The 15,494-nt window shown below is 36.2% G+C and overlaps 1 protein-coding gene across 1 annotated transcript in view; it reads left to right on the top strand.

The window, feature by feature from the left end:
* Positions 1-15,494, top strand: part of LOC121368054 (receptor-type tyrosine-protein phosphatase epsilon-like) — a 130,236-nt gene that overhangs the window by 27,445 nt on the left and 87,297 nt on the right. The window lies entirely within an intron of this gene.

The raw sequence follows: 15,494 nt of genomic DNA on the forward strand, positions 1-15,494 counted from the left end.
TTCAGATAGTATTGTAAACAAAAGGTATTTGTCAAATGCCTTAAAATATTACATTTTGGAGAGTCCTTTAAAAATGTGTTATTTATTGTATATGGTGAAATGACAGGCGTATTTTAACTCTTTTATAAAAGCAATATTACATGATATCAACTTGGTGGTTTAACCATACATCTCAGAATCTTAAAGAAAATAATAAATGTTTTACATTATCTAGCCAGTTAAACGCGTCGTATCTTTCTAACATGTCATCATATATTGATTTCAGGATACATTTATTAGTTTCTAAATTATTCAACCAATATTTAACAATTCTTACTTTAGGTCTCCCTAATCATGTTAACTCAGGTGATTATTAATGCTAATATATGTTCAGCACACAATTAGTGTAAATACCGCCATGTCTAGTTATCGCCAACTCTCGACAGATCAGACATAATGGTCGTGTCTATATTCCGTTTGTGTCAACAGGCAACCTATGAATTGGCGAGTAAACCTATATTTGATAACATTAAAATTCATATAGAAACATATTATTTAGATCTAAACACATACCAACTAAACAAAAATGCCGGTGTAAATGAAAATGTTCTTAGTAATTTACCATCAAATTGCATAAGTTAAATCATCTGCATTATCGATTACTACTAGCAAAGCATGTGAAGCGGCACAATGCATACATTGGCTGTACTAATAATATTATTTAGTCTTGAACCATGCATTAAAAATGAGGTTTTTATCTATATAATTCGGTGATAATTTGTTAGGAAACGTTTTATTTATGATATGAGTTTAAAACCACATGTATGGTATATTTGTTTATATGAGGTTTTCTTTAGTTCGACACCCAATAGCCCATGCGTTGTTTGTGCTTCGGTGTCGTTAAACATTCATTGATTCATTCATTCATTCATTCATTCATTTGTATATTGGATTTAGTATTATTGATTATATAGTTATATGCCATATCGGTGGTTCCCTTTTGATGCAATCGGAATGTAATCTCCAGTTTCGCGATAACGTCTTCCATCAAAATAAATCTTTTTGTTGCTTCTCTCGGCGTGTGGTGACGAACATGTTCAGGTCACTGACGATTTGATCGTCGAGTTGGCGCTAATCAGTACTTGTGTCAAGCATTAGGTAAACTGAATCAAACGTGTTTTGTGGGAAGGTAATCTCGCATTCATTTCAAGAGGCACTCAACGCATTTTAAGGACCACTTATCTATCTAGAGAGGACCACTTATGTAACTAGAGAGGAAACACGCCTGCCACTTCATTTGCTACTATTTGCGATAAGCAGCAAGACGTATATATCTGTACCATCTCACAAATATTATAGTATAACATGACGTTTCACACAAAAGTTGTGGAGCACTGGATGGAACAAGAAACAGGCAACGAGACATGGGCAACGAGAAATGGGCAAGTCGATGGGTATCGAGCGAACGATTTACCATAATACTACGTATTAATTGAATTTTAATCTGTTACTAACATTATGGCTACCAAACGCATACTGGTTTTGCCAACTATTGATAATCTAAGCAAACTGTTGCATTGACATAGCTATGATATTTATGAGCGGGGTGAACCCAAACTGCATTTACACGTTGTATGCGACTACATGCAACTACAAAAGTTCGTGAGGAAAAACATGAAGTGTAATTGCGGACTATTATTCTTATGCCTTACCCATCGCGTTTCATCAGTGAAATTTTTTAATAATCTGCAAGTTAACAGAAAACAAAAATATGTGGAGGTCGAAAATATGTCAAACGCATTGATACACTGGGTCATCGACTTTAAAGTCCCAATACTCTTCCAACGTGTTAAGCTATTTCTAACGAATCCTTACGGTATTACTCGAACTATTAACTTATTTCATGCTATTTATTTTGGAGTAGTTCAGTGATAAATAATCTATCGTTCCAACCAATGTTCTACAACTAGTGTAACAATGGCAGTAAACTTTACTATCCTTATGTGAGATGCTGCATAAAAAGATTCCTTGCTGGTAAGAGCAGCCAATTTTTTGTTTATATGTGTGGTCTTAGGAGTGCTTAGGGGGCGGAATGTAGCCCAGTGGTACAGCGTTCGAACGATACGCGGTCTGTTTGGTATCGCTCCCCGTTGGTGGGCCTATTGGGCTATTTCTCGTCCCAGCCAGTACACCACGACTGGTATATCAGAGGCCGTGGTATGTACTGCCCTGGCTGTGGGATGGTGCATATAAAATATCCCTTGCTGCTAATCGGAAAGAAAATTCTATGAAGTGGAGACAGCGGGTTTCCTCTCTCAATAGCTATGTGGTCCATAACCATATGCCTGATGCCATATAACCGTAAATAAAAATGTGTTAAGTGTGTCGTTAAATTAAACATGTTTTTCTTTCTTAGGAGTGTTTTAATTTAGGCTACATTATTATCTAATGTTTGCATATTAAGCGTTTATTCAAAGGTTCTTCCTGGTCGATATCTTGCAAAGCAAATACACAACCGAACAGTGGAGGATCAAATCGCATAACTTACGTGTTTTATTATTGTTGGATTTTTTTTATCGGGTATTTTCCTGTAGCTCAAGGTAAATAGCTTATACTGACGCTATTCTGCAGTCATGTATTATATTTCACTAAAGATGCGTTTAACTAAGATGTATATGCTTTAATATTTTATTAACAAGTGACTTGTTTTACATTTATTTTCAGGCATGGTGGACTGCAATATGGACTACTGGTAGATAGTTCGTCGAAAAACCCCAGAAACAAACAAGAAAACAAGAAAAAATGATTGAACGAAAGAAACAAACAAAAGAAGGAAACAAAGGGGAGACATGAAGAAGGAAGGAATGAAAGAATGAGATAGAATGAAATAACGAAAGAGAGAAACGAAAGATAACAATAATGAAAGAACAGCTAATGTTTAAAAAATGACATACTGAATACGATTACGGTTACGGTTAAGGTCTATACAGGTTTAATGAGAGAAGAAAACCGTTACCGTCACGGGCCACTGGGTGTTTGAAGTCCAGCTTGATGTAAGATCGATTCCTCTTGTTGAACATATTGTAGGAATATACGCAATACAAATGTTGATAATAATGATTAGTATTCGTAGTAGAAACCCAACAAAAGGTGACACACATATTAATATTGCATAATTAAATGTATCTAGGTGGAGGGTGCTAGGGTGCGCCGAAACTCGGGAGTGCCCAGCAAAAGCCAATGTAATAACCCATGTGTAACTTAATTTGTATGGCAAAAAAGATCAAGTGTCCAATAGTCAGTTGCCTACATGTCAGAACTTCTAAGATAGCTTAGGACATGCAGATTTCAAAATATTTTATGGTAGATATTTAGGGGCTATATCTACAAAAAATGATGCATTACTGATCAACATTATGGCTGATGCTATTCAATATTTTGAACTTGTTCATGTGTTTTATATCTTCGGTGAAACTATTGCAAACTTATTATTTCATCACGATTTTAGACGAAGTGACATATTTGACATCTTTTTGGCAGTACTCGTAACTGGTGCAACCGGCAGGACAGGATATGCTCACTTTTCGCGAACACTTGATATCATCACTGTTGTGACAGTGATCCTTGAGTGCATGTCATCCTAGCTTTACTTATTTTAATTATCTCTGTTTTGATTCAGAAAACTAGTATGTGAGTGGTAATCCTCCTGAAATCCCCACTAATTATATCCTCGGGAATGGTGGTCATCCTAGAGACACTGCATTAGATAGAGATTCATGGCATTATCCACTATTTTGCGATTTGACTCTGCATTGTGCGAGATATAGTCCTGATCATGTGTTACGGTTTTGTCATTGAGAGTGCGTGGCATATCTGGTAGCCATTAAGTGTAACCAGTACGTACTAAATAACATGTATTTTGTCAGAAAGTCCCCATGAAACATATTATCCTTCACTGTCCACAATAACGTGCTACTACTAAATATCTTTAATAATCGAAGTTTTTAGTTTAAAAAAAATCCATGTCCCCAGAGTCCTTGTCATCTACGTCACGACTACTTCGAGGTGCTAGAAAAATTGAATTTCCATAAATCTACTATTTCCATGTTGTATTGAAAGTTTGCGAACGTGTCATTTTTTATATCCACGACAGCCATGTTGTTTCTTTTGAAATGATAACCGATATTGTTAATACAGGTGCGTATTTTATTACATCCCATCTACAAACGGCATGCTTCTCGTGAACAAAAGGTTAGACCACAAAATTGTTTGATACATTTATTTTTTAATAAACGAGTGTAATTGATAGATAAGAAACACAATAACTCGGCCATTCTCGTTATATGAACATATTTGCTTACTAGTAGTAGGGACGGCACTTGCTTGAGCCGTCCCTACTACTCTTACTAATTATCAACTACGTGTCATCTACGTAACGGACATCTGGTCATCTACGTCAATTTTGTATGTGACGGATATGACATTGACATGCATTAGCCGATGATTAATAAATAAGTGGGTTCTAGTGATGTCGTTAAACAAAACAAACTGTTAACCTTTTAGTGTGTCTTAGATGGAACAATTAGTGCCCATCATAAAACAAAGATACATTCATAGGCCCTAATATTAAAATGGAAGCAGGTAAGCACCTCGATAAACCCCGTAGTCATTTTAAAAAGCGAAAAAAACAAAAACACGTAACAAACAACAATCCAGCATTTTCCTACAAAACGCAGCCCTCTCTCCATAATCCAGTCCAACATGCCTGCTATTATTTGACCAATTTTTTATTTTTTTTATTTTTACACTAATTTGCAAACATTCCCAGGACATATATTGCCAAAACAGCATACTTCTAAGATTAACGATTATTCTCACCCAGTTGATGACATACCCAATGATTTAGGTAACACACACACACACACACACACACACACACACACACACACACACACGCACGCGCGCGCGCACACTCACACACGCACACTGAAAAGTGACGTCATTAGCGATTGGAATAGGCCATGTTGACGGTTCAAAGGTCTACAGTTAGAATGCAGCCAGGAAGAAATACCAAATATACAGTTAGTGCCGAAGGAAAACGATTTAGTTTTCAACGGACATAACTATATGGAGGGTTTTGTTTAGATTTGCGGGTGTCATTGTCAGTTTCATGACCGACAATGTTGAATGTTTAACCTCAGGTTAACGTCTTCGGTACAAAATTACATTTGCCGTTTAATGTCGTCACAACATTAAACATTATACACTTATGGTTACAACTATGAGCGACACCAGATCTGTCCATAATACGTGTGGCATCCAATTTCGCGGATTTCTGGTTTATAATTATATTTATACTCATGCGCGTAATAATATCAAATACGGAAGTGTTGTATGTTGACCATATGATGAAATCGACATAGAAATTCTACTACTATTCCACTATTTGTGTGGACTTTGATGTTTGATGTTTGAATGTAATTGTACTACCCCCACCTCAGTATAATCTACAGTTATTTGTCATCAAATAAATTATATCGATAATCATTACTTCTTGCGTTTGTCATCTGTAAAGTAGTTCATTTAGCGTATGTTTACCATAATACAAGAACGATTACGACATGTATGTATGCAGTTTTTATCAACATTTTATCAAACAAATTTAAGTTACAAACTTATTTTAAGAAACGTATAGCAATGCTTTATTTAAAATGATTAGCACAGATTAGAATATGTGTTCATAAGTTAAATATATAATTTGTGTAGATATAAAATGTTTACCCCCCGCCCCCCACACACACACACATACTTCCCAAAAACTATGAAGATGAATTCCATTTTATATTGCAATGTCACTGATGTAATGATCTAATATATTTTTAATATTATTATTAAAGCGTATTATAACATAAGATCTATTGTTTTTAAGCTAATCCAATTACTAACTACTGAAATATTAAAGAGCTCAATAACCTTGGGAACTATTTAATTCGGGCAAATAATTTAATACATAACTTGATTCAATCCAGTTTTATATTGTATAGTTATATTTGTATTATGTTTTTTTGGCACTTTACCATATGTCATTTAATATATAATGTACATATTGTATATAGACATGTATTTAGTATGTATGCTGATGAGTTGTAAAACGTAAGGCAATATATAAACTTCGGACTTGTCTTTTTCATCCTGATGCATTGAATTATTATTATTATTATTATTATTATTATTATTATTTGGTCTATAATTATTCCTTAAATTATGGATCCCAAGGTAACTGTTTTCGATGACTCAACAAGACGTTATAATATATTATATTTCCATACTTACATAATAATGCAGAAGCAAGTACAAACTCACTTCACACACCACGGCTGTGTGTGTGTGTATATATATATATATATATATATATATATATATATTATATATATATATATATATATATATATTACCCCAGCGGTCACTCATAACAGAAAACATATTTTCCATATTTTCTCAGTGAGACATATTCTGCATTGGTCTAACGAACAATACTATTGGACAATTTGACGCTTACAAACCAATGACTTTGTCGGTACTACATATGACGTCATCACGATTTGACAAACACACAAAATGACGTCATGTAGTTTAAAGAGTTTGCCTTTACGGGTCTCTGTTTTTGGTGTTAAATTAATAACAAAATGTCATTTTAATGCAATTTATTATAGATTTGAAGCAGAATAAAGAGAACTTGTGGTTTTTTTAAAAATTATCTATGAACGTGATTAAATTACAACGTTATAGTAATTCCAGAACAGTGCGTAAAGTGGTTTACATCGTTCCTATACTGGTTGGCTTTCGTGCATGTGCGTCGAAAATAAAGGTTTTTAGAGAAAAAATAGCTGAGGTAATAAATAGAATAACAAACTCAATACCAGTTATTATCAAATTTATGCCCCTCGTGAAATAGTTTTCATTTGTCACTCGCTAAAGCTCGTGACAACTGAAAATTATTTCACTCGGGACATACATTTGATAATAACTGGTAACTCGTTTAGTATCCTCTATATAAACCCATTCTAGAGGAGCACGATTTAGTTCCATCGGTAGAGCGCTCGCCTTAATTATTTGTGTCAAAAGATCGAATTCCATTCAGTGGACCTAGTTTCTGATTGCATTTGTTTTTATCAGTACCCACCAATATTCCACGAATGGTACAATAAAACGCCGTTGTATGTGAAAAGTACATATAACAATATCTCGCTGCTAATGCAAAATGCAGTGACTTCCCCCTGAATACTACTTCAAAACTACCAAATATTTGATACCCAAGAGCCGGCGATTAATAAGGTGTCATAAAACAAACAACATAAAGGCAGGTTGCCATAAAATATGTATCGTCCCAGATATTCAGAGACCGATGGAGATACGTGTGCGTATACAATCATAATACTGAAAGGAAAGGGAAGTTATTTAATGACCCATAACACATTTATATTTATCTTATTTTTCTGACAGCTAGTTTAGATAATGAGATACGAAATTCGCTAACTTGACATAGGCTACATCTACCGGTACCACAATGATATATCTTTATGCACTTTCCAGAGCTGCAAAAAATACCAGTCATGGGACACTGGCTGCAGTGGTGGAGGTGGCTGAGGGGTGACTTCATTCAAGGCGTATTATTACTATTGAGATCTGCGCCCTATTGCAGATATTATAACCCGGCGATTGATCCTCTGTTTCTACAGTTTCTGTCAGTGTAACTATCATGATGGCGCCATTTCTGTCCACGATATTTTTTTGCTGGTTTTATATAAACATTGTTTAATTGGTAAAATGTCCAACTTGTAACGTAATAATGTTCGAAAGTAAAATAATAGCAATGTGTCTATTTAAAAATAAGAATACTAACTTACATGCATATAGTTTGTTTTGTTTTGTTTTTTTGTCCTCCCGCCCCCCCCCCTCTCTCTCTCTCTCTCTCTCTCTCTCTCTCTCTCTCTCTCTCTCTCTCTCTCTCTCTCTTTCCCTGTGTGTGTCTCATCTTTGTATCTGCGTCTGTCTCTCTATTTGTCTCGTATCTGCATATGCATACACATCTGTGTGTGTGTTTGTATACATGTCTGAATATCTAAGAGACAGACAAATACACATTTACAAACAAACAAACAGAGAGAGAGAGAGAGAGAGAGAGAGAGAGAGAGAGAGAGAGAGAGAGAGAGAGAGAGAGAGAGAGAGAGAGAGAGAGAGAGAGAGAGCGAGACAGAGAGAGAGACAGAGAGAGAGAGAGAGAGAGAGAGAGAGAGAGAGAGAGAGAGAGAGAGAGAGAGAGAGAGAGAGAGAGAGAGAGAGAGAAAGAGAGAGATAAAGACAGAAAGAGAAATAATAGCAAATAAGTAGCCTTGTTATAAACAAGATTTTGTGTAACTTGTTTGGTCTTCATTATCTATCTGTTCCCAAGTCAACAAGGTCTAGTAGACTCAATTCGACACTGTCAGATTTACAATACCTGAAGTGGTATCGAATGTAGTTCTACAGATTTACTACACATACTTAGCACGACATGGACAGTCTGCATCGGATTATGAGAATTAATCTAAACAATTATATGAAAGCTCTTAATTTAATTTTTTATTTCTTTCATTAAATCATATTCATGTTAATACACATGGGAAGGTGGTACTAACAGTATATAAAATATTTATCTAAAACAATTTTATTTTAATGCACGAAATCGTTTTATCCATGTACTATCATACTAGTATTATAACAATGCGCATTGTTATGACAATTACCTGATAATTCACTTAGACAGGTTAAGTACATTTAGAAATGGCCTAGGTAAATACGGTTACGGGTTGATCGCAATTGGCATCCACTTCAGAAGCTCATAAAACATACTCCAGAACATCTCGCTACTTTGCAAAGGCCTCTTAGTGTGTAATGCTCGGCACACACCTAGTGACAAAACCGTCGTTTCTGCTCTGTCGCCGAATCCCGACTGATCAGATGCAATAGTTGTGTCTACAGTCCGTTTGCGTCAAAAAAGAACCAAGACATATATACTGTTATGAGAGTTGGTATGGGTTTAAGAGTTAATTATATATGCCTTTAACATAGTTTAACACCCAACAGCCGATGTATGTTTCGTGCTGGGGTGTCGTTAAACATTCATTAATTTAATAATATGTTTTTTATATGAGTTTTAGTATACAGTCTTGTGCCAAGTCATCTGTTCCCTTTTAACGCAAACGGACTATAATCTACAGTTATGCGACGTCGTCTTCCATCAAAATAAACCTTGCGTCGCCGTCGTTTGAGATTAGTACCGACTTGACCGTCGACTTTGCGTTAATCGGTTCGTGTGATAAACTGAATCAAACATGTATTGTGGAAAGGTAATCTCGCATTCCATGTATGAATTGGGGTAATGTACAAGAAGTGTACACACCTACACTGATAAACATACAATCAGTGAAAGTTCTGAAAGTCTCTAACGTACATCACCCTAGTTTGAGAGACACTTAGCTATATATTTTAATATTACTGGAAGAAGTTATGTTTCAATTAAAGAGGCAATGCGACTCACACATGTTAGTTACGGTTATATGACGAAGGAAATAGAGTTAAGGACAACTTATATAACGAGAGAGAGAGGAATCCAACCGCCTCCACATCATTAGCTACGCTTTTCGATTGGCAGCAAGGGTTATTTCATATGTACCATCTCACAAACAAGTTAACGTTCACATTCATAACAAGCTGCTACAACGCACGTCTGTCATGGGCGCACGTTCTGACTATGGCCAGCTCTTCCGTGCAGGACAAGACATTGGATGGTGTTTGTCAGGAATTTTGTTACGCCAGTTGTCTATGTTTGTGGTCAGTCAGAGGTTTGAATGACCGATTCAAAGTCAGTGTAATTCAATTGCGTGTCAAAACGTGACATCAGATCATTATCTCGATCTTCTAGATAAACAATGTTATAACCAAGAAACCACCTAATGTATAAAACTTGACAATCAAAGCAAGAAATGCAAATTTCCACAACCAGATGCAATGGAAAAGAAAGGCTCATTTGGTTTTCTATTTGGAAAAGTTTTGACTATAACTATTTAGTGTCAACATTATTATGGCCATTTTGACAATTGGTCAAAATTACTTGGCGGAACTTGTCGAAATGATATAGTGGTGTCGTTAAACAAAACAAAGTTTAACTCTCTTTTTGTCGCCATATAAAACAACCTATAAAAAGGAACCAAAACAACAACAAAGAAACAGAAACAAAAACAACAAAAAATAAAAAGAAGAAAAAACCTAAAATAAACCAAAAACAAAAACACAGATTGTCTTGTTTAATATGCATTTTTTTTAAAGAGCGAAGACTATCTATTCATGCTGTCGTGGGACTCTAGACTCCTTGAAGTGACTCCTTGCACACCAAGCGAGCGCTCTACCACTAAGCTACAACCCGCCCTCCGAGCATAAATACCTACCGTGTTGTAAGAGGGTAATTTAGCTTTATATTCGCAGGGTGTGCACTTTACGGTCGCCCAATCGCCCATGACGAGTCAAAATGCCCCCCCCCCCCCACCCCCCCAATTCTGCGATAGTTATAATTTTATTATATATTAATTTTCATTTTTTTGCACGATCCCCTCCAAACCTCCCCCACAGTTCCATTGGCATTCCGCCTCATGTCATTGCCCCCCCCCCCTCCCCAAATGGATGTTCTGGATCCGCCACTGATGGCATCAAGCAAGTCAAAACCGTATCAAATGTCGGAAATCCGGAAATGTGTCCGCGCAAGTAGTCTGCTGTTTGACTGTGATTATTTCATGGCAGACAGCAATGAAGTGACAAGTATTTGACTGAAGTGACAGGGGAGAGCATGTTGTTTGTAAACATGTGTAACCTGTTGACATTGAACACTGGTGTGTGGTAATTTCGGTCCATGCAAAAGCAGTGTTTTTTTGTGTAAAATGGGTGTACTCCGGCCAGGTTTAGAGGGTATGTTTGTTTAAAGCAATATGCTGCGAGAAAGACCTGGACAACAGGGGTTGTCCTTTTCAGGGTATGTGTCCCCCCCCCCCCCCCCCCCCCCCCCGCAGGAAGGCAAAGGTACATAGAAAACTCCACAGGCCTGTTGATATTAATAAAAATGTTATAGCCACTAAGGCTATATAGAAACATATAGCGAAATTAATTGTGATCTAAGGCCTATTGTTTTTAACTGGTTTCCTATTAGTATCTGCGCAACCAAACCCATATAGGACATAATAGCGACCACTCCCCTAGTCTATCGAACAGTCTAAAGACATTCGGAATGTCTAGGCCGGTTTTGATTATGTATTCAGAAAACTCGGCCACGTAAATGCATTCATAGGTATAATCGGAATACCTCGGTCATACCCCTCTTTACTTCCCATTTAGTTATAATCCGAACAACTCGTCACATTCCGCAACGGTTTCGCAAAAAGATTTTGTTTTCTGAAGTTATATTGTGTTGGAACGTTTACGTTTCTTACGGAATTTACCAAGTCTACTATATCAAACACCCGATCGTAACTGAGAACGATTCCAACAACAGCTATCATAGGCTGTGCACATGCGAGTGTTGTGGGAACTTCAAATTAACTGAACTCTTGACAGGTCACTCACGATGTTGTTGTTGTGAGTGACCTGTCAACAATCGAGGTGGGTTTTTTTTTTTTTTTTTTTTTTTCTTCTTTTTTATTTTATATCCCACTGCCCCCTTTCCTTTCTCTCCTTTGAATTCCATGTCAATTCTTCCCGGTCTTGCAATTCCTCGTATCGTTCAACTTATTTCGCTGTCCACTTCCACTTCCCGGTGCTTGTCTATTGTGGCTATATGTGCCACACACCTGCCATTCCCCATCAGCCTTTTAGCTGTGGGCTTAGTCTGACCACTTCGGGGAGTGTTCAGTAGTTACTTATGGCATTGTTAAGAGGCACACCTACTACCGGCGGTCGCTAGTTAGTGTCGTCGGTCAGGGAAATGCACAGCTACCGCAACCGTGGAGGAAGTTGAGGCGAAGGTGTGGACAGCTCAGAAGACAGAGTCGGAGGAAACTGATAAAAAGGGTCGAAACAGATTGAAATCGTGGGGAAATTGGACATTTTTTTATATTAAGATAATGAGAATGATAGCCAGCGGGTGATAGATGAGAAAGATGAATGAATGAATGAATGTGTGAGCCAGCTTTGACCGGATTTAAACCACTGTCGTCAGCTTGATTATCCAGCAGTTTATCCACTAGACCACGTAGTTGTTATTTGTTCTATCTGTTTGCTATCCACTAAAACACAATTTCTATTCAGTTAAAAATTAATTCAGAGCCAAAAGGTATCTGTTTCCTATCACAAAACAGTTAACGTTGAACTCCGCCTATAAAAGGGTACAGCCTGTTTTAGGGGAAGAGAGCCAGAATATGTGTTGACACACAGGGTGTCCAATATATTTTAGTTGTCAGCCAAGGAACGAAGGTCAGTGCTATGTTTGTGACTTTTTCAAGATAGTGTGATATACTTCTCTTGATGTAGTGTAAATAATGATTATCATTAATCTGTGTCAGTCACACTTATTATTATTAACAGAACAGATAAAGTATATGTTCTAACTTGTTCCAAAATGTAATAGTATTTATTGGTTAAACTTTTAATCTGCCCTCTGAGTCTGTGTAGATTTCTCAACAGTCAAGTTTTGTAATAAGTTCCCTGTTTGGTATTGGCTCACATTAACGAATGATACTAGCTCACATTATTGTATATTACTGACACAATATTATACTACGTTATTATAGTGATTTACTTTGTATGGATTAGAAATACTATTGTTATCGTTAGTATCCGTTTCATAATAAAATAATGATTATGTCTTTAACTTACAAGTGGTGTGTGCTTATTTCCCTAGTGGATGTGATTATTGTTTGTATAAATTGCTGTCAGCTTAGTATTGTTTTAATTCCTCGTCATACGACCATAAAAGCACCTTATTCCGAACCTTGGTAAAACATTCCAGATGTTTGATTGTGTAGGTCCCGTGGCAACATAATAATTATAATTTAATTACAACAGTTTGTAATAAAACTAAAACAAGTTCTGTTCTTGTGTTGCTATTATTGTTTGTATGATATGATAAAGTGCAATTTAAGTAAGTTCTTTTTAACGAAATTCGATTGCAGGCCATTCAAAATGTGTACGGGCGAGTCAAAGTGTTGCCGTGACCAGTCAAACACATTTCAAGTGTATAGCCTGTATTCGGAGTGCTTGACCTGTTTTAATATAGGCTGCATTATTATCTGATATATGTAATATACAGCTCCCATTCAAAGGTAGTAGTTCTTCCTGCTTGACGTCTAGCAAAGCAAATATTCAACTAAATGGCGGCAGTACAAGTTGCTAAACTTACTTGCTTCGTTATTGTTGGAATCTTTATCGGGTATTTTCCTGTAATACAAGGTAAATAGCTTATACTTCCACTATTATTAATGTATGCATTATATTTCCTCTAACGCTGTGTTTAATTAAGATTCACACACACACACATATTAATATTTTATTTAACATGTGATTGTTATACTATGTATCTATAGGCGACGGTGGATTGAATTGTGGGACATAGATTGAAAGAAATAATGAACGATAGACTAGGGAAGGAAAACAAAATGAAAGAAAACGAACGAGATAGAAAAAAACTTGTATTTATCTACGCATTGAACACGTTTACGGCTATATGATTACGAACCATATAAATAATGAGAGATGAAACCACCCGGCTCCAGTTCATGGACTACCTGGAGTTTGTATGAAATATCGATCCCTCTCGATGATCATATATCCATCAATATGACATATTATTACCCATATGAGCAGAGATGTGGGGAAAGAATATAAGACGTCATCATATGCGGTCATGTGGGATAGAAAAATATACACTCGAGGTGGTGAAAATTTCGACCTGGGACGAGGCTTGATGACCGCACATGATAGAGTCTTTTTCTCTTACCCATTCGTTAATAGACGATTATTTTGTACGAACAGACAAAGATGGCTGAAAAAGTAACTTTTTTAAAAACCTTTTTATCATAACTAATCTACACTATCGTATTTGCCGTTTTTGTTTCATGTGTTAAAAAAAATACGATATGGTATTTATTTTCTATATCATCAACATCGTACCATGGTGCAACCCCTACCCCCATCCCGGCCCAAATACATATAAAATAACTGCATTGTACCCTCACTTCTTTCGTAATGGTTCATCGAGGCTTTATTTGTGAACGGAATTTGACTTAATCAAAACACAATGCCTATGGCCATTTTGTCATAAAAACATTGAAATAAAATGGAACGGTGTTCAATGGGGAGACCGGCGATTTTGAATAAATGCTAATAATACTAATAAATGTTAATAATACTAATGAAAATGATAATGATAACTCCTGCAGTGACACACACACACACACACACACACACACACACACACGCACACTCACACACGAAAATAAATAAACAAATAACTAAATTATAAATTAATGGTGCAATTAAAGAACAATAATTTGTTGTTGTTGTTGTTGTTTTGTTTTAGTTTTTTGGGTTTCTTTGTATGTTGTTGTTTTTTGTGTTTGTTTTTCTTTTGTTTTCTTTCTCTTTGTTTTTGGGAGGGTGGGAATTAATTAACGCTGCTTACAATCAAATAACACTGTTGTGACATTCCACAGTATGTAGTAAGTAGACTAAATTATTAAGCAACAGTTTATCAAATAATTCTATTGTGCACCATATACCATGCATGGCATTACAATGCATGTACTGCTTCTTCCTTACTCATCTTTACGTTGATCTGGATGTGCTGATAAAATATATCCCATTGATTGACATGGAATGTTAAATGTCACTTCCGTACTAGATGCTTGATTAGTTGCTTGCCTTTTCTATTATTATATACCCGACTTTGACCAAGTACGTTTTTTAATTAAAGTGAAAAAAAGAAGAAGAAAAAAGAAGAGGAAAACGAAAACATTAAAATTCTATTAAAACTGTGTTATACGACGAACTATAAACTTTACGTGACCGCAACTCACAGGCCTACTGGAAGGTTATAAACGATCTCACAAACAGGACTAAATATGGTATTAGTCTACCAGAAGGTATAACGGAGAAACTATTTAACCACTTTAAACACATAAACTCCAAAACAACACAAGACACAACTTCAATAAAACATCTGACACAAAAATACTAGCCGGAAATTTAACAAAGAAAGAAAGAAAGAAATGTTTTAATTAACGACGCACTCAACACATTTTATTTACGGTTATATGGCGTCAGACATATGGTTAAGGACCACACAGATTTTGAGAGGAAACCCGCTGTCGCCACTACATGGGCTAGTATTTCCGATTAGCAGCAAGGGATCTTTTGTTTGCGCTTCCAACAGGCAGGATAGCACAAACCATGACCTTTGTTGAACCAGTTATGGGTCACTGGTCGGTGACATT

Source organism: Gigantopelta aegis, chromosome 1 (genome assembly GCF_016097555.1).
Source record: "Gigantopelta aegis isolate Gae_Host chromosome 1, Gae_host_genome, whole genome shotgun sequence".
In the NCBI taxonomy this organism is placed as follows: Eukaryota; Metazoa; Mollusca; class Gastropoda; order Neomphalida; family Peltospiridae; genus Gigantopelta; species Gigantopelta aegis.